The sequence below is a fragment of the Arvicola amphibius genome, chromosome 3 (genome assembly GCF_903992535.2).
Source record: "Arvicola amphibius chromosome 3, mArvAmp1.2, whole genome shotgun sequence".
Classification (NCBI taxonomy): Eukaryota; Metazoa; Chordata; class Mammalia; order Rodentia; family Cricetidae; genus Arvicola; species Arvicola amphibius.
Window position 1 is genome coordinate 136,206,339 of NC_052049.1, and position 20,659 is coordinate 136,226,997.

A 20,659-nucleotide genomic window follows, 5' to 3' on the forward strand; every position below is an offset into this window, starting at 1 on the left:
ACAAACCAAAAAGCAACCTAATCTAGTTTGGGGACACAACTTTGTAGGAGTTCTACCCTAGTCCGTTAGGCTGAGAGGACTCTGTGCTGTGACTGGATCCCAGAGAAACCAGCACCAGTTACAGTGGCTGCAAATGAGGTCAAGGGCTCCTGGAGGAAAGGGAGTTTCCCAGAAGCCCTGAGGACACACACTGCAGGAAGAGCTCAGGGACTCTGGAGAGAGGTCACTGTTGTTCACGAAACCATCATCTTTACCTGTGCTCCCGTCTCACCTGGAAGAGCTTTGAAACCAACAAGGTTGTGGTTTGAAAACTCCCACCCTGTATCCCACAAAACGGGAGATGTAAGATTTCGTGGGCCGGCAAGATCGCTCAGCAGAAAAGACTTCTGGTGACAACGAGAGGTCTACCCCTAGAAGCCACATCCGCATGACTTAAGGAGAATGAACTCTTGCCTCTGGCCTCTGGCCTCCACAGGTGCACTGTAGAAAACAAGCAGCCAAGCACACAATAAATAAATCAATGTAATCTTTAAAGTTTTACAGATTGCCTTCTGTGCAGTAACTTCGGTTACCTGTGGTGTGTGTTCAACGGTCTAATTCCTAGTTCAGCATGAGAACACGCTCTTTCCTCCTCCCTTTGTACAGAGATCCTTCTGGGCTGAGCTTTGTTTTTAATTATATTCCTCTCATACTCAGAGAATCACCTCTACCCAGACTGACCTCTTGAAGTTAATGTTAAGCCAGCTACGGCAACTAAAACTTTAAAGCTGGGACTTATCCAGGAGCGGGAAGGGGAAGGTGACAACTCACTCGGGAAGAAGCCCGGATTTCATAAAGTAGCTGAGTGACAGCCTCTACTTCACACACTGCAAAGATCATAAGAAAATTCCAGGTCAGGAGAAGTCTCCTGCAGGCAACAGGTCCAGACTTATGAGCTGGCTGACCAGACCCTTCCCACATAAGTTTCCCTGTACCGAGGCAGTTGGCAGCTAGTGCTGCCTCTGGTAACACCCACAAGGCAGGAATCTCTTCTACTCCAGTGTCTATCCAGCCCCAGGCAAGGGCATGAATAGACACTTTTTAACTATCCTCTTTCCATTCAAAGTCAAAGTAAATTCTATCTCAAATTTAATTTGTTTCCTTTGGAAGCATTTGTTGAACCAAGAGTAACTGTTCAGACAATAGATGCTCTGTTTGTACCACGCTACTGAACCGCCCTTTCGGCAGAAAACAAACTTCAAGATCCTAGAATTCAAAGAAGCCTGAATGGGAAACACCGGCACTTAGCCCCACCCCCACCACTTCCGCAGCAAAAACCTCTTTCCCCCACAGCCCTAGGGCAGTGCTTCCCTCTAACTACAAGATCAGGTCCTGTCTTTCACTCCTCCCAGAAAACGCTGTCACAAGTATCCTTGAGAGGGACCACTCTTAAACGCCCCAGCTCACAACCCAAGTCTCTTTCGACAGGGATGAGTCTGAGGTGATTTGGATGACTATCGGTACATCCTGGCTATGTTCCGCCGGTTGTAGTGAATTATCACTGAGCACTAATGGAGATCTAGCTTGACCCCATCCTCAGCATGTTACCAGAACACGACATTAGCCCACCATGAAATGATCCGGGAAACAACCCTACAGAATGCATATCCAAACAGCTTCTGCTGCCCGGTCCTATACCCGGCATCTCTGGTGCACCAAGTGCCCTGCACGTGCGTGCCACACTCACGCTACTCACAGTTGATGCTTCTGCTGGGCGGGGACGCAGTTGTGCAACCTGTGCTTTCGGAAAGCTCCCAAGTGATGCTGTCTCCTCTGCTAGTCCTGGGGATCCCTTGGAGGTATGTGCTGAACAGAATCCCTCAGTCACCCACTAGACAGGACTCTGGCTTCTTACTGGACTGAGTGGCAAGGCAAAGTCCAGGGTCTCACACCCACTCCCCCAGGAACACTGATATTCCAACACTGAAGGCAGAGCATGCCACCCCCATTCTTGACACATCTGCACTGGTTTCATGTCAATTTAAACCTCAGATACCCAGGACGGCTCGCTTCCACTAAGAAGCTGTCCTTTGAGGTTGTAGGACACTTGTTTACAGAAGCCCCAGGAGAGATGAATGCCTGCAGATGATCAGATTTCTCATATAAAATAGCATCGTGTTTACAGAGCCAACACATTCATCCCCTCATATGCTCTAGTTATCCCAGATTACTTATTAATATCTCATAGAATGTAAATTATATGTAAATAGTTAACAGTTGTTAAACCACGTTTTAGGGGAAATGGGCATATAACAGATAATAATGTTTTCTCAATTCCACCCCCCACTCCACCCCTGAAGTCTCATATAGCCCAGGCAGGGCTTGAACTCCTGGTCCTCATGTCTCTAGACCTCCTAAGTGCTGGGATTATAGGTGTGCACCAGCATACCTATTGTTTCATGCCCTTTATTGCTTATTTTTTTGAGACAGGGTTTCTCTGTGTAGCCTTGGCTGTCCTGGAACTTGCTCTGTCAACCACGTTGGCCTCGAACTCATAGAGATCTGCCTGCCTCTGCTTCCCAAAAGCTGGGATTAAAGGTGTGCGCCACTACCACCCGGCCTATACACAAATATTTTCAATCTGTGGATCAGTTGAACTTTCAAGGCTATAGAACTCTCAGAACACACAGGACCAACTAGTCTAAGATGACCTAATTTCTCAGCAAAAGATACATAGCTTTGCAAATACTTCCTGTGGCTCAGAAGAAACGATGGTCAGATGGACTCAACCAACAGCTCTCGGAAAGACGTGAAACTTCTGCCCACAAGGCCTCAGCCTGGAGATCAGCCTCCTGAGGCCGTCTCCTCGCCAATGCCCTTAAATGCTCTTATTGTTTAACAGCGTGCCTTTGGACATCAGTGAGACAAAGTACTTGGCCCCTACACCAAGCAGGAAAACAAAATGAGCACATACATGAAGCCATTGTTAACCAGTTTAGCACAGTCTATTGCTGAACTATGTGGTTTAGAAAATAAAAATAAAAATACCAGGCTGGGCGTGGGCACATGCTGGTGGAGACAGCTGGACCTCGTGAGTTCAAGGCCAGGCTGCTCTACAAAGTGAGTTCCAGGACAGCCAGAGCTACTACACAAAGAAACCGTGTTTTTAAAAACCAAAAGAAAGAAAAAACAAAGCAAAACAACAACAACAAAAACCGACCTCAGATTGTTTGCACACACAACCTGGCATTTAGTCACAGAAGCGGTCACATCCCACAGGCTTACATATGGGAGTCTCCAGAGTCCCTGCTAAGAGAATCACTGACAAGTTCCATTAGTCCTGGGCATTGTTGTTGTTGAGTCACATGTAGCCCAGGCTAGCTCCCAACGCCCTATGTAGCCAAGGATGACCCTTAACTTCAGATCCTCCTGCCTCCACGTTCCGAGTGCTAGGATTACAGACATTCACCATCATACCATGTTTATACGGCACTAGGGTCAAACTCAGGGCTTCATACACACTAGACAAGCACTCTACCAACTGAGCTGGCCGCCACCAGTTCCTACATTTTAATGTTCAACCTAATACACACCTATAAGTGTGGGCCTTGCAAACAGTCTATCAGTTGTTTCCTAACTAGAAAACAAACATTCTGTCACTTCCACGGCAGAGGTCTCCATTGACCTCTGCACCCGAGGTCACTCTAGCTGGTGCCTGAAGCTAAGAAAAACACAGCCTGCTATCGCATCCCCAGCAATAAGGATATTGACCCGTTTGGGAATTTTTTCCCCCTCTTCTGATCTTTAGCCCTGTGCACAAAGGTAGACTAGCAAATAAAACCAGCAGATTAAAATATTCTATTTTTAAAACAAAAAACAAAAGAACTTCACTATGTTGTCTTTAAAGGGAGGAGGGGTCAGGCCAGTACATCTGGATCCAGTCACCGTAGCTTTGTCTTCTCACCATCTTCCATCCCAGACGGAAGGCGGAAGAGCACCAGGGGCTGCACGCGGGACTAATTACCATCTCTGGATCCTGAGCCGACTAGTCCCTAACTTGCAATGTGACCTTGAACAGAGTCTGACCTCCACAAGAGCTCAGTTTCCTAAGCATATCCCAGGCCAGGATGCCAGGGCTAACGAGTAACAGGATTCAAGTGTTGATGTATTTATAATGGGCTTCCCGTTTCCACTTGATTGTATCTGCAGAGACTTCCATTCTCCTGAGGAGACATTCTCCAGCATACTGGCTCCCTTTGCTCTTCTTCCCTGTCCTCTTCCAAGACTGACTGTCTCTCCACTGGTCTAGCTAAGCCTCTCAAAAGGGCTGGGGTGAGAAAGGTTCCCTCAGGAGAGCCTCCCAAATTGGCACTGAGCTCCTCTGGTTCCTCAATACACTTTTAATTGTCTTTTCAGAAAAGTGCAGGAAAGCTTATTTGGTGCCATTTGGCAAGCGTCTCCCAGGATAATTCCTCTGATATGGGACTTGGAGAAGGAGGATTTAAAAGTCTGGAGAAGCATTAGAAAAAAAATGGTACTCTGTTCAACCCTGTCCTTGGATAGGAATAAAACCAGGTTTCCAGGGACCCACCAGTGATAGGATGCAAACCCCCGCAGGTCTCCTGAAAGCCATGCTAGCTGACTTTTACATTAGATCTAAGTCTTTTTTTCCTTCCAGGGACAGCAAGGTGTCAGAACAGCCAATGGATACTAAGGAAGACAGCACCACTTGGGTGGGCCCAGCCGTGCAAAGGCTCTCTTATCCCCAGACACCATTCTTCCAGGAACAACCCTAATAGGAAGGCAGTGAAAGAGAGATGGAGATTGGAGGTGGAGGTGATGAGGATGGAGGTGATGGGGATGAAGATGGTGGAGGGATGAAGATGAGGTTAGAGAGGGGAGGGGTGGATATAGAGATAGGGAAGGGGGTAAGGATGGGAATGACAAGGATGGAGGGGGGATGGGGGCGGAGGGGAGGGATGAATTTGATGATAGGGAGGAGAGAGGATGGAGATGAGAATAGGGAAGGATAGCCTAAGAGCCAAGATCCACAGCATCAGGAGTAAGTAGAACAGAAACCCAAGTATAAATCCTTAGCCCCTCATCTCTGGCAGGTGTTCGGAAGTGGTCAACAGGAATATCACTTCCCTCCCCATGTCCTAGTGTAAAATGCTGACAGGTGTCCCTGCCTTCCAGGCAAGCTTCCCCTAGGCTACTGGGGCCACAAGTTCACCTCAGCTTCTGATTCCATAGTGAGTCCCACATTTATAGATAAGGGTGGAACCCGAGTTCCTAACACTAAGGTCCCTGGGTGGTGCTGATGTTACCAGAACATTGGTCAACCCTGAAGAGTAAGGACAGAGGCTCATAATCCAACCCTCGTGAGAATCACATGGAGGAAGCATTCAGTCCACCAAGACAAGCCCGGAAGAGTGATGAACATGACAGTACCATGTGAGTTATATAACGAGGCGTGTTTAAGCACCTTCGGCTCGTCCTGCCCGACCTGTTTTTAAAGGTTCCTCACAGGCCAGTACCTGCGTTCCATCTTCCATTTAAGTTAACTGGGGTCTTGTCTTTTTTTTCTTGGACAGGCTCATGTGGCCCAGGCTGACCTCGAACTGACTATATAACCAGAGGTGACTTTGAACCAGAGTGCAGGAACCACATGAGCCACCACGCATGTGGTGCTGGAGCTCGAGCCCGAGCTTCTTGAGTGCAAGCACTCTACCAAGAGAGCTACAACTCCAGCCCCGCTTCAGTTAACATAAATGCTAATTAATCCCTTTCGTCTCGGAGGCCCCACAGAGCACTTTAGAAAGACGAACTAATTTTCATGTTGCCGGCTCCTGGCACCCTTGGGAAATAATCCTTTGTCGGGACCTGGAGAAGGACTGTTCAATAACACATTATCAGATGACCCAAGACTGTAATTGAGTATTGTGGTTGGAAGCTCACCTCCAACCTCAACCTCCTCAACCAATGAGCAAAACAAGCAGCACAGCCCTTGAATACACCTTGATGTTCTTAACAGGGCCCAAAACAGAAGAGGGAAAACACATCAAACTCCTGTCCTGTGGTTGGCTGGGGCACAAACAAAACCATACATTAACTTGCTCCCTCTACAGAATTATAGATAATTAGCAAATGCTCAGAAAGTATGCACAGTGTGGCTTCCATTCCCTTCTTACAATAATGACATAAGTGGGGGGGGAGGGGTGATGGATGCATTTTATTGATGAGCACACTGACGGGTACAGCAAGCAGGTACCGTGCTCAAGGTCACAGTATAAATGGTGGCCCCTATGTGGTAGGCAATCACATCAACACCCATGTGCTGCCCCTCTGCGCCACTTTACCATCACTATGCATGCGCAAGGGCTTCAGCCTGCATCCCCCAGGCATGCAGTAGACACCCAGAAAGGGCTTTGCCAAGTTTCCTGAGAGATCCCAAGGCCAGGGCTCCTCTTTCTAGGCTGTCTCCAAAATCCACAACAATACAGGTAAACCATTGCGTGAGACACCAGACTTAGAAAAATAGAAACCTACAAGACAAGAGTTAAAGAATGTCCAGAGAAAGACACTGGCAGGGAACCACAGACCCAGCGGACATTTCTGCAGCCCTGCTACTCCAGTCACATCCAAACCACAGCCTCTCTGAACTATGGTTCCTTCATCAATGTGCAAAGTTAATTCATCCCCAGGACCTCTGAGAACTCCCATGATGTTCCAGATGTGCACGCTTAGGAATGAGAGGCCAAGTGCATCTCTCAGTAGTCCCTGGCCAGTTGCACAACTCGGCTGGTCTGGACTAGCAAGGAGAAAACAGGCAAGGCCATTTTCAAACCAGTGTGAAACAGAGGCGCCCGAGGTGGAGGTGGGGAGGAGACTCCTTCACAGATGCAATCTTGACTTTTGGTAACTAGTTTACAAAAAGTACAGCTAACGTGACAAGTTCCCTTGATATCGTGTATGTAGTAAAGATGGATTTATGCACGGGGCTGGAGAGAGATGGCTTAACAATTAGGAGCATGTACTGCTCTTACAAAGGTCCTGAGTTCAGTTCCCAGTACCTACATCAGGTGGCTAACAGCTCCAGGTCCCTAAGTCCAGCTCCAGAGAGATCTTATGCCAGAGATGGGTACCCACACACATGTACACAGACACACACACAGATATACACACACACTTAAAAATAAATATTAAAAAACAAAAAAGAATGCAACTAAATACAGTAAAATTCACCCTTTAGAGGAACACAATTCAATCAACTGTGACAAGCACACGCACACGGTCTCCTACAGCTTTTTGAGTAGTTAACTCTAACTTTTCAAGAATGCATTACGTAAAGTAATGTGGGGCCGGAGAGATGGCCAGCCATTAAAGGCTAGGCTCACAACCATAAAATAATGTGGTGTACATGACCCAATAACACAAAATTAATATTGGCTCCCCTTTCTAAAGCTGAAAGTCTCCATTCAGCCAAAAGGAAAAACACAGAATTGGGAAGGAAAAAAAAATCTTGTCTCTAAGGGCAGGAAATCAATTCACACAACATCTGCAAGACATGGATCTCAAAATACCAAGATGTAATGTCCCGGCTAATGCAACTGAATCTCCTTCACCAAGGAGACAGGGCCCTCCTCCCACCTCCCCCTCCCATATGTAACCATTTACCAATTGTTTAATTTAATATGCACACTGAGTCCAAGGATGCAGACCCACATCTACTGCAGGCCGTTCCTAACCACCTGTGCAAGCTTAAAACCACAAAATCTCCTTAAATCATCTCCAGAAATCTCTACTATCATTCGCAGACTGTGTCAGAGCACCAAAGGGCTTTATCTGGTCAAAGAACCCAGTATTTTAAGACTTATTTTGAAATGAATTGCAGGAGCTTATATAAAAACGGGAGAGGGATTATTCAAAGAAAAATCAGAAATGCATTATATTTCTAACTGAAAAATAAAGTCTGGCATCTTCAAAATAGACAACAAAATCCCAAACCAGAAAATAGTTAGACATGCCACTAAAATACGTGGTAACGTTTATAACTGGGAAGGTGGGAAGCGGGGGAGGCAGTGTGCAGAAGCGACCTCCAAACCCTAGTTGTGTGGCATACAAATTTCAGAAAAACTACAAATTCTCAGGGCTCACAGAAACCTATCAAGTGGGGCTCTCTGAGGGCTGGGCAGCTGCAGCGCTTACCCATATCTGAACTCACTCCAGTGATGGCTACACCAGGAGCACACTCATAGCTAGACCTGATGAACCTGAGAGTGGCATAATCACTCAAGATGCTGAAGGCCTAGAATGTACCTTGGTTGGTAGAGTGATTGCCTAATTTGCAGAGAACCCTGGGTTCCATACCCAGCAACACACAAACTGGGTGACTCACTTCTGAAATCTTAGCACTCAGAAAGTAGAAACAAGGATAATGGCCAAAAATTCAAAGTCATTCTTAGCTATACAGTGGTGACTTGCAGGGCAGCCAAGGGCTCTGTTTCAAGGGTCGGGAGGTAGAGAGAGAAAGAGGGAGGCTGGATAGCCTGGGCATTGATCCAGAACATGGCTTCTAACTTACAGGCTAACACTGAAGAACTGAGAGACGTTTTCATGCGCCAAGGAGACTGGTACTGTGATACTGACAAGGAACCACACAGGGACAATATCTTACTAATGGGGGTTGCCAGCTCTACGTTTAGTCCCTGATCCGCAGCTTAGAATTCAAGTCCTACCCCAGCCCTGCTGCTATAAAAGTTTTGAAGGGGCAGAGCCCAGGTGTGCACATTTGAATGCCTTTCTGTGGGCGATTGCTCAGCACCCAGAAGTTTAAGCACATTTTCGCTAATACATGTATATTCTATAACAGTAAAGATACTGAACTGTCACAAAACTTTAAACTACTTTCTTTAATATAATTTAGTGTTAATATAAATGAATGGGAGGGGGGTAATGTGCATCTGAGGGAGAGGCCAGAAGAGGGGTGTTATACTCCCTGGAGTTGGAATTATGGGCCACTGTGAGACATCTGACAAGGGTGCTGGAAACTGAAGCCAAGTCCTCTGTAACAGAAGTACTCAATCTTATCCACAGGACTATCTCTCTAGCCCCTTGTCACATTTCTTGCTCTGTCTTCCTGAATGAAGGAGATACACACACACACACACACACACATCATAAAAGCATGCAGCATTTATTTGTGATTGAACCATCTCAATTTATTTCCACTCTGGAGTGTGATGTACACCTATATGACAGAAAATTCAAACGAGATTTATTTTACATTTACTGAGCCTATAATCTCATTCACAAAAGCTGAGTAGCCAAAGGCCCAGCCCATAGAATACCAACAAGAGAGTTACGCACAGGGCAGAGCAAGGGCCAGGGATCTGGCTGAGTTGGCAGAGTACTGGCCTAGCATGCTGGGCTCCATCTCCAGCACCACAAAACACCAGATATAGCTCACTTCTGCAACCCCCACCCCCTTGGAAGTGGCGACAGGAGGATCCGGAGGTCATGCCAGCCTGGGCTACATGAGACTGTATTACAACAGAACAGTAGCATCTTGGCTTCCACACCTCTCTGAAGCTTCCTGCTGCCTCCCAGACAAAACAGTGGGGGAACAAAAAAAAAAGCCAAATAAAAGCCAAATAACAACTTGGTGGTGCTTTTTTTCTCTCTGAGAAACAAAGTCCAAGGTGGAGTACATTAGGTCCTATCTGAGTGTATCAAAATCTCCAGAGGGAACAATGAAAAGACACAGATCCCTTGGTTGAAAACCCGGCTAGGTTCCTAAGTATCCGACAAGGCCTCCCAAGTCTGTGTTTTCAATGGGTTTCCCAGGAGACAATTACTCGTGTCAAGGATGGAGACACAGAGCTGTGAGAGACGCTTGTGAATGAAAAAGATCTGAGTTAGAGCCAAACTCATGCAACATTCGGCAAAAAGACCTTGCTGTACCTCTGCTTTCTCAAAGTAGGATGAGAACACCTGCCTCCCACAGTTGTCATGGCAACCAGCATACAAGGTCTTAGAGGCAAAGAGACAGGGGCAGGGCAATGGCACCCGTAGGTGCAAGCTTCCACAGTGAAGGACCTGGGCTCCTTAGCCTGAGAGGGGAATTCACCAACAAGCAGTCCATGATGGATTCAGATTTTTGAAATAGAAGACTGTTTGATCATCTACGGGTTGAACTATGTTCTATGAGAAACATTTCTTTTCTCATACAAGAAAAAATTATACTGAAGTCTATCCTTTTGTACCTCAGAAGGTGACCTTATTCAGAAATATGGTTTTTCCACAGAGATAATCAAGTTGAAATAAGATCATTTAGGCTTAATCCAATGTGTCAGGTGTGTTACAAATGGGGCATCTGGAGACAGACACAGACAACAGGATAAAAAGATGAAGGTGTGAAGGCAGGGCACAGGGAGGGCATGAACCAAGCAGAGATCATAGAGTCTCTACATGGTCCTCAAAATGAACCAGCTCTTGGTCTTAAACCTCTGGCTTCCAGAACCTCAGGAAGGTACCAGGTGGGCAGCAGAGAAGGCAACAACTGCAGGCTCCGATGCGCAATCCTGACCTGCAGCAACTGTCACAAGACAGGAAAGTCCCCACAGCCACAAGTTCCCCAGGAGGAAGCAGGGTACGCCCTTTGCAAGGGCCAAATCCACCTTTGCACAGCTGGCCCACACCTGCTTCTCTTCCAGTCCCATAGCATCTAGCGGCTCACCACCTCTCCAGGGAGCTCGTCAAATCCATCTGTGCCATCCCCAACACGCACCTAAGGCCCTAATCATCAAAGCCCTGAGGAGGCGATTTTCTCAAGCTGAACTGAGTTTTCCCTCTCACCTAAGTAGAACAAAACACACCGGGGAAAGAGGCCAGAAAATTAAATTTCCCCAAAGAAAATAAAAGGCTCTTTCAAGGTGCATTTAAAATAAAAGGCTACAGGGTCTTAGTGACCAGCATGTAGGAGAGCTAGGGCGCTGTGGCCCAGTGAGATGGGTGTCCTGCATTCCAGAGGAGCCAAGTCTGTCCAGTGTTCCCTGCAGGAGCCTGTCCAGTCCTCTGGCTGCCCTGACCTCCCCCAGCCCTTCTCCGAGAGTCTCTGCTAGGAGCCACTCCTCAGAGGCTCAAGGCAGTGAGGCGGGCCAGGTTTAAGAAAGGGAATGCCTTAGAAGAAGGTCCAGCAGCTCAGGTAAGAAAAGAAGAAAGTTCCTGGCAGCAGTCTAAAAAGTAGTCTCTGCACCAACTCACCAACTGTGTGTGTGTGTGTGTGTGTGTGTGTGCGTGCGTGCGCGTGTGTGTGTGCGCGTGTGTGCATGTGCATGTCTTCCTGGGTGCACGTGGACATCTGTGCATAGGCTTATGAGCATGTATATGCACATGTGCATGGAGATCGTGGATGTCAACATCATTTTTTTTTTTTGAAGCATGGTATCTTCACTGGCCAGGAACCAATCAAGTAGGCTGAGCTTGACTAGCCAGCAAGTCCCAATGATCCTCCTGCCTCCTTCTCCACAGTGCTGGGATTACAAGCATTTTGCCACTCGCGATACCAGCTTTTTAAAAGTTGGTTCTGGGGATCAAACTCAGGTCCTCATAATTACAAGCAAAGGATTTTACCAATGAATTGTCACCCTTGACTCTTTTCTTTTGAGGGGATAATAAAAATACACTCCCCTTGAACCAGGCTAAGATGTTCTACAAAGATATCTACCTTTTTCATTGGGTTCTAAACCTCAGCTGCTTTGGCTGACCTCTTACCCCAGGGTGGCTCCTTTGACTCCACATGGGGAGGGCTTAGAATGACAAGTGACAGGCCAGTTGAAAGTCCTTCAAGGAGAAAATTAAGCCTCTTAAAGTGCCCTCCGCATAATCTCCCAAACCTGGGAATAATCCACGCTCTCCTTGGAAGAGCTGCTGTGAATGACCTCAGGCCATATTTAGGAAATGGCTTCACTCCGAATCCAATAGGAACTAGACAGAGTGCGAAGTCATTACCGAGGCAGTCCTGAGGCAAGGCAAACAGGAGGAAGAGAATTTTTTCACTGAAGCACACTAAGCCTGAGACTCCTTAGCCTGGGTCCCAGGAACAGCTGGAACAGCTTCAGTGGAAAGATACAGAGAGCTGTCCCACCCAGATTCAATAATCCATTTCCCTAGGCTAAGGAGAGGAGGGAGACAGTTCCCTGGTGGTCAAGTGGTCTCTGGGGACGAGTGATTCTCAAGAACACTGACTGAGGTCAATGGCAAACACTTACTTCAGGCCAAGTCAATTTGTCGTCCCCAACCCAGTGTCAAAAGTTACCAAGAAGACTGCTTAAGTGCCCCTCTTCAGAGATAAAAATGAGAGAGGCAGCCATTTGTCTCCTCTAGTCATCCTTGGCAGGTGCTTCCTGTCACTCGACAAGTATTTAACACGGGTGTGCCTACCCATTCAGTACCTGAGCCCCTCATTCCCAGAACAGGACCTCAAACTACTGCATCCTGATATACAGTCTCCTCACTCAGGGCTAACCCTGAAACCAGTAAGAGCCCATCACTCATTGGAATGTTTCGGGTGTTTGTTATATGACGGGCATTTATTGTTTCATACACATGGGATGGGGATCCAGAGGCAGAACCAGGCTCTCTTCTGGAGAAGTGAAGTGTGTGTATGTGTGGGGAGGCCAGAAGTCAACCTTAGGTGGGTGGTGTCATTCCTCAGAAGCCATCATCTGTTTGGTTTTTTTGAGTGTTTTGTTGTTGATGTTGTCTGTTTTTGAGACAGAGTTCATTGTGTAACCCTGAGTAACCAGAAACTCCACACAGACAAAGCTGGCCTCAAACTCACAGAGAACCAAACTTCAGTCCTCTGAACCATCTCTCTAGGCCCAGCACATTCTGGTCTGGGACAGGGTCTCTCACTAGACCAGGAGCTTCATGAGTAGGCCAGGCTGGCTGGCCAAGGAGACCCAAGGATCCTCCTGTCTCCACCTCCTCAGCATTGGGATTAGGAGTCGACAGCACCACACCCAACTTCTGCATGGGAACTGGGAGTGGGGCTCAGGGCCTCAAACTTGTGCAGTGAACACTTTGCAGACTGGCCACCTCCAAAGCACTCAGGACTTATAGGCCACAAGATCGATAAGATCTCATACATGATATCATGGAATGTCAAAGGGACATGGATTCAAGAAGGGAAGAGGCCTGAGACGGAAGTAGGGTACCACTATGACCTCTCTCAGGAGCAGAGGATATTGCAGACTCCTAAATGAAATGTTTCATGGAACCACAGTTCTGGTTTCCAGAAGCCAGAAAGATTAGATCAAACAAGAGGGCCGAGTCAGAGTAGTCAGGGACAGATTCACTACGTGAAGAACATGTTTCAGAGAGGAGGCAATCAGCTGACTGAATTATGTAGGGAGGATGAAGATGCTGGAAGTTGCACCCATGGACTCAGTCCTCAGATGATGCTGATGCCTTAAGAATATGGTGGCACACGCCATGAATCTTGGGAGGCAGAGGCCAGCGCTGCAAGTTCCAGGACAGCAAGCACTAAAAAGAGAAACCCTGTCTCAAAAACGACAGTAGCAACTGTTTCTTTGGATGTTTTGTTTTAAAACGTGTTTATTTCTTAATTATGTGTATGTACATAGTAGATTTGTGCACAGGAGTACAGTTGCCCATGGTGTCCAGATAAGGGTATCGGATGCCCTGAAACTGGAGTTAAGGGTGGTAAGCTGTGGGTGCTGGGGACCAAATCTGTTTCCTCTGTGCAAAAGCTGAACATATTCTTAGTTGCTGAGCTCTCTCTCCAGTCCAGAAACGTTTGCCAGGCAGTGGTGTCACACACCTTTAATCCTGGCACTCAGGAGGCAGAGGCAAAGGGATCTCTGTGAGTTCAAGGCCACTCTGGTCTACAGAGGATAGGCTCCAAAGCTACAGAGAAACCCTATCTTGAAAAAAGGAGGAGGAGAAGGAGGAAGCAGAAGAGGAGGACAAGGAGAAGAAAGAAAAGAAAAGAAAGAAAGAAAGAAAGAAAGAAAGAAAGAAAGAAAGAAAGAAAGAAAGAAAGAAACAAAGAAACAAAGGTTTGCTCAAAGGAAAAGGTCAAAAGCCAGAGTAAAATGGGAGAATGAATGAGTGGGAAGCCAGGCATGGTGACACACACCTTTAATCCTGGCACTTAGGACACAGAGGTAGGCAAGTCTCTGTAAGTTCAAAGCTAGCCTGTTCTACATAGCAAGTTTGAGAGCAGCCAAAGAATACATAATGAGTCCCTGTTTAAAAAATAATAATAAATGAATGGGGAGGAAAGTGAGTCAGAATATGACAACTCTTTCAAAAAAATTTTTTTTTTTTTTTTTGCTAAAGGGTTGGGGAGATAGCTTAGTATTTAAGAGCACATTTTGCTCTTACAGAGGACTTGGGTTCAGTTTCCAGCATCTGCGTGGTAGATTACAATGACCTGTAACTGCAATTCTAAGAAATCCAGTGCCCTCTTCTGGCCTCCTCAGGCACAAGGCAACTAGAAATACATCTAGATAAAACACTCATACACAGGAAATAAATAATTTTTTAAAGTATTTGCTAAGGAGAGCAGAAAAATGGGAAGTGAATGAGCTAGGCCACAGGGTCAAGGGGCTTTGCTTACTGATGGTGATGCTTTTTGCCTGGGATGAAGATGCTAGAGTGTCTCCAGGGAAGACAATCCCATCAAAGAGGGGAGACTCTGCCAGTATGGAAGGGAAAGGAGATGCCTGCAGAAGGACTAAGAGAGAAATCATTACCAGTCAGTCGGTGGACTCAGTACAGCAAGATGCTGGAACCAGTGCGCAATTGCATCTTAGAGAAAGAAGTCACAGCACCAGCTGAGAGCAATTTCGGATGAGAAGCACACTGGGTCTGGCAGTGTCAAGAGGCCCCTTGGGATTCATGGTCATACATCAAGAGCTCAGCTGTGCAGGCTGCCACGTGGCTTCTCCACCCAGGCTCATTAGCCAGGGGCTAGGGCAGTGGAAGCAAAGCAGAGGGCAGGTCTAATCAAGGGTGGGTTACTCAGCAAAGGGAGAAGGTCAAGGAGGTTGAGGGTGTTCAGGAACCTGAACTGGGTACAGAGGAAAGAGGAAAGAACTGACTTTTATTATATGTGTATGAGTGGGTTTTGTGTTTGTTTGTTTTTGCCATTGTGTATATATGTGTATACCTGGTGCCTGCAGAGGCCAGAAGAAGGAATCAGATCCTCTGGAAATGGAATTACATATAGTAAGTAATGAGCTGCCACATGGGTGCTGGGAACAGAACCCGGGTTCTGCAAAAGAGTGGCAAATGCTCTTAACCTTTGAGCCACCCTCTCCAGCCACACAACTGCTTCCCTCATGGGAGTGGCCTGTTTTTCTTTTGTGCGCCTTTTGATAGTTCTGTGCGCCACAAACCACTTAATCACACTATCACCCTTATCTCCTCCCCACCTTATCTTCTAGATAAACGGGAAACAAGAGCACTGCCCCCAAGGGATAGGAGGTGTGGGGTGAGGGCTGGGTTCTCTTATCAGAGAAGCAAGATAAACCCCCAAGATGTTTTACTGCAGAAGTGAATGGAAGACCAAGAATTCAGTTTGTTAAAGCCAAAGGTAGGAGAGTTTAAAAAAAAAAAAAAAAGGAGGAAACACAAATGTTTGTGGGCTACTCTAGGCTCTTAGAAGAGTATGGTAGATAGAACCAGCTGGTAGAAATGGAATTGTTGGTTAAAAACAAAACAAGCATGTGGGCCCCAGTTAGACTCTGAAAACCAACCGTGAAATGGGCTGCAAACATAGCTCAGAGCAACACGAGAATGGGGCTCAAAGGACCACGGAATCTTGTGTCCAGCTTGCCCATCAACGGCAAGGGCCACTGAGACACAGGTTGCTATGGTGCTCAACCTCCAGGAGTCCAGCTTCACATTTCTGGTCTTCCCTTTAGGACATCCTCATCTTTTGAGTTTTGCCTGTTTGTTGGGGAGGGGAGCAGCAGGAAAGTTTGGAAGAGTTCAACTTTAGGGAAAACATCTGGTTAAACCCACCACTTATCCCCATTATTTGTAATAGTTGTGTTTGGCTTATATTTTAGCTAGCCTGGTTATTAAATATAAAAGCAATAGGATTAAAAAGTTCTGGATGGGGTAAATACTGTAATTAAAAAGGCACCAGTTGGGTTTGTTAAGCTATAATTCTAGAATGCTGGCCTCCTTGTTAGATTTTTCTTCTTGTCTTTAAACAATTTTTTTATACCTAATAAAAATTGTTTGGAACGATTTAACTGTTATTGGTACTTCCTGTTAGTCAAACACCACGCAAAATCCCCAAGAAAATATTCTGACTCGGGAAGTCCTGGAGCAAGAATATCACAGATCACAAGCCGCAGACACCATCCTAAGAGCCTGCGCATGCCACACGCGTGCAGGCACCACCTGTCACGTGGCCTGGTAAACTGATAGGCAACTTTCTAGTTCACAAAGGCACTTTTCTAACCCTTTTGAAGTTACAAAATCTTACTGGGGGAAAAAATCAGGCACTTTGATCAAGCTATGAAGTTAGGATAGTAAGAACCAGGCAAGAGACAGCAAAACCTGGTTACTAATGCCCAGTGAAAGGGACATACAACATTAAATAAATATTAAGGTAGTAGAGCTGAAATTAAATATTAGAGGACCTAAAATAAAGCATCTCCGAGGCTGGCACGTGACATGCTGGCTGGTAGAGGGCACCTGCCCCAAAGCCTAATAACCTGGATTCAATCCAAGAGAGTCACATGGTAGAAGAGTTGGTTCTCCCAACCTCCACAGAGGGCGCCTTGTGGCATTCCCCCACCCACCCCACACAAAAATATAGATAGACGGGTGGGTGGGTGGGTGGGTGGGTACATAGACAGACAGATGATAGACAAATAAATGTAAATTTTAAAAACTTTTTTAAAAGCTCTTTTAAGTTCATTTTCATTGCATCATGTTTAAAAGGTGTGCAAAAATACACGTGGCACATAGACAGACATGGCTCCTCAGTTAAGAGCATCAACTGCTTTTGCAGTAGATATGGGTTTGGTTCCCAGCATCCACATTGTGGTTCACAACCACTCCAGTTACCATGGGATCCAACACCCTCTTCTGGCCACTGCACACAGGAGCCAGGAACATGCACATTAAAAAAAAGAAAGAAAGAAAAGAAGAGAAATAAACTTAAAATGCCCTCTAGGGAACAATGCTGGCAAACAAATCTGAATATGGTGAATTTTAAACACACATAGCCTACACCTGTTCTGAAAAGCAATTCAAAAGGATCGAGTTTGGAAAGTCTTACTTCTTTCTCCCTCGGAGAGAGCCTAGAACACGAAGCCCCAAACTGAGACCCCCAAAGTCCCATAGCATTTCCTAATTAAGTGAAAAGGGGCACAAAAGCACAGGGTAGTGACTGAGAAGCCTCCGCTTCTGGGACTCGATGTACCACCTCTAATCTAAGTCTGGAAATTTCAATGTACTTGGGGGGAGGGGGAGGGCTTTCAGCAGCAAATTCTTCCCAACATTAGCTATTCTAATTCTGTACAAATGTAATCTCAGTCGTTTCCTCTCTTCCAGTGTTCAAATTAAAGGAAGAAAACGCATTCTTGCCGGCACACCACCACCCCTTCTCAAGGCCAATGGTCACTGCAACGCCTCTTCCTCCTGACTTTCTGCAGAGAACCCCGTGGTGCGGACCAGACAAGATACAACCTTGGAAACTGAAAGGATAACTTTCACACTGGAGGCACTTAATGAAGATGTGCCAACGTCAGGGGCACACCTCCCTAATGAAAATCTCTGCTTCTCCCACTCCACCCCGTTAGGTTTCTGTGGTCCTTCCCGGAATCTCTTCCAATAATGAAGACCCCCAAGAGCTGACACGACCCCTCCACTGTGACAATTTCATTAAGACACCAAGGAGAAAAGCTAACATATTCCAGCACCCAGCCAATCACAGGTCAGCAAACACACTCTGCCCTGCCCTGTCATGACAAAGCAGGGGTCACTATCTATGAACAAAAGTAAAGATTCCCCCACAGGCCCATTTCTATTAAGTCACTACCTCCAGGAGCTAGGACATCACGAATGACAACTCCCTTTTCCATGGGCTATCAGAATCAAAAGTGTCACTTTGAGCACCATAGTGCTCATAATTACGTGTATTTCAGCGCGCGCTTCCCTGAGATACCATCCTACTGCAATTGTGTCCTCTACAACACCAAACACTTCAGCTCGTTCAGTCGTTCATCTCCCGTTCTCTGTAAAGAATCCGGACTTAGTTTTTCATTAACCTTCCTTCCTTTCCTTTCCTTTCCTTCCATCTCTGCCCCATCGCCAGCAGCAAGAAAACAAGTTTTCCCACGTGTCACCTGAAGCCCCGACTTTGGGAAACGCCCCCCTTTCCTCCGCCAGCCCGCGCCACAGTGAGAGCCCCGCACGCAGCCGCGGGTGCTACTCCGGTCGCCTCCACAAGCCAGGGGACGACAGGAGGCTTCAGGCAGAACGACATAAGCCAGGCCTTTGCCCGATCTACGAACCTAGCCGCTTCCTCTCCAGCCCTGAGAGAGCTCCCGCGCCAGGTGGAACACCCGGCGAGGCGCGGTGTTGGGGGGAAAGGGCGCTGGAGAAAACGCTCGGCAACGTGCGCCGGGCCCGGGAGCGGCGGTGCGCAAGGCTCCGGCCGAGCGCGGGCGGAGGTGACCTGGGGAAAGAGGGGCGTGTGCTCTACGCCTCACAGTCCCAAATGCTATCACTCCGCTGCACCGTGACACCCGCGAGCCGCACTCTTCGTCCCCCAGCGTCTCTCTTTCCCCCAGACCCAGCCTGGCCCACTCTAGGCAACACGCTGCAGTCTGCGCGCCCTTGTGGGGACAGCCTCCTCTTAGCTCTCCCCGGCGCGCAAACTTTCCCAGCGACAATCGCTCCGGCCTCCCCCGGGGGGCTTTCGGAAAGTGGGCGCCCCCTTAGCCTCTGAAAAACCCACTGAAAATATGGCGCCCTCGAACGTCGTTCCTTGGGCCCCGAATTGCCAGTCTCCAGGTCCCTCCCGATCCCCGCCGGCGCGAAATCTCAGCTCCTGGGGGTCGGGGAAGGAAACGAGAGGCCGCCGCGCTGGATCCAAACCCTGACTGCTCTCGGCCCCGCGCTTCCCCCGAGCGGTCGGCGGCCAGTAGCTGTCTGATAGCGAGATGACCAGGGAAGGGGGGAGTCGTGCAATCCGCAGGTCTCAGTGTCCGGCGTTGGGAAGCAGCCCCCGGCGCCTTTCGCTGCGAGCCGGGGCGGGAGACTTGTTTGCAAAGTGGCGCTGGAAGTCGGAGCCGCCAGTGCTGGAATGAAGCCGCTCTGCCCTCCACCAACTCCGTCGGCGCCAGGGGCCCCAGCCGGGGTCCAGGGGACCCCCTCGGTGCAAAACGGGCCGCTTTTCCGACCCCGTTACCGGAAACCCGAAGAGGGAGCCCTGGAGGGGACCAGCTGCCTAGGGCAAGGGATCAGCTCTCCGGCTCCAGCTGGAAGACTATTTGCAAAGACCGGCACCCGGGCGGGCTGAGTGCGGCGAAACCTACATGTGCAATAGACAGGTGCAATCGTTGCAATTTATTTTTCTCTTCTTGCAAAAAAAAAAAAAATCCCTCCTAGGAAATAAAATCTAGAAGCTTGACAGGGTTTTTCTACATTGACATCACTTACGAAATGCAAACCCAAGAAGAAAACCACCCACATATTCCTTCTGGAGAGGGGAGGGAAAAGGCACTCGAAATCCCTGCAGCGCGCATGCAAACTGGAGAGCAGGGTAGCGCCACGCGCCGCGCCTTACCGCGGGGATGCAGCTACTGTCTCATTGCAGAGCGCCAGCCCCCGAGTGCAGCCGGCTCCGCTCCCGCTGCGCCTCCGCCGCCGCCGCTGCCGCTGGCTCCGGGCGCGGAACCGGAGCCGAGGGCGAGCGCGAGCGCACGGCCCGCGAGCGCCGGGAGGGCAGGAAGCGCGTCATCACTGGGGGACGGCGCGGCGAAGCTCACCACCCGGCTCCTGGGTGTCCGCACCCCGGGCGCGGGTTGGGGGCGCGCGAGGAGCTGTGGTCGGGCCAGGGTGGAAGAGGCACAAGGGACATCCCTGGCTGCCCCAGACACTGGGCTCGGCTCTGGAGAGGGATGAGGCGGCATAGGGACCAGGCGTCTCTAGGATAGGGCCCTATTTCCCCCGAGCGCCTCTCCTGAACCACCGACCGGGTCCTTGGAGGTTACCAGGTTGGATCTAGCCCTGCGGGTGGCGGGAACCCACAGGACTCTGTCCTTCTGCAGTAAAACACACAGACCTCATGCCAGTGAGTTTAGGGAACGAACGACTCTTCCAGAAAGATGGGTAGCAAAGGGTGTGTTGCCTATAGCACTGATTTGGTTTTTGTTTTTTTTATTATTTTTTTTAATTCGAGACAGCATCTCACTGTGCAGACCAGGCTGACCTTAAACTCAAGATATCCGCCTGCCTCTGACTCCAGAACGCAGGTATTAAAGACCTGCGCCACCACACCGGGCTTTATTTTTTTATTTATGTCTCCTGTGATGCCCTGGAATAAAAAGTCAGTTATGTATCCCTTGTATATACAGAGTTCGGAAATGCTGGGATGGCAAGGTAAAATGTGAAGTTTATCTTA

General features: G+C 48.1%; 1 protein-coding gene across 2 annotated transcripts in view; it reads right to left on the minus strand.

The window, feature by feature from the left end:
- Tln2 (talin 2) overlaps positions 1 to 19,929 on the minus strand; it is a 426,737-nt gene extending 406,808 nt beyond the window's left edge. The window contains exon 1 of one of the 2 annotated variants that reach the window (XM_038322053.2): positions 19,823 to 19,929. The gene's annotated coding sequence lies outside the window, so the exon portion shown is untranslated. The remainder of the gene's footprint in view (positions 1 to 19,822) is intronic. The other variant, XM_038322054.2, reaches the window with a different exon arrangement.
- Between the last annotated feature and the right edge of the window lie 730 nt (positions 19,930 to 20,659).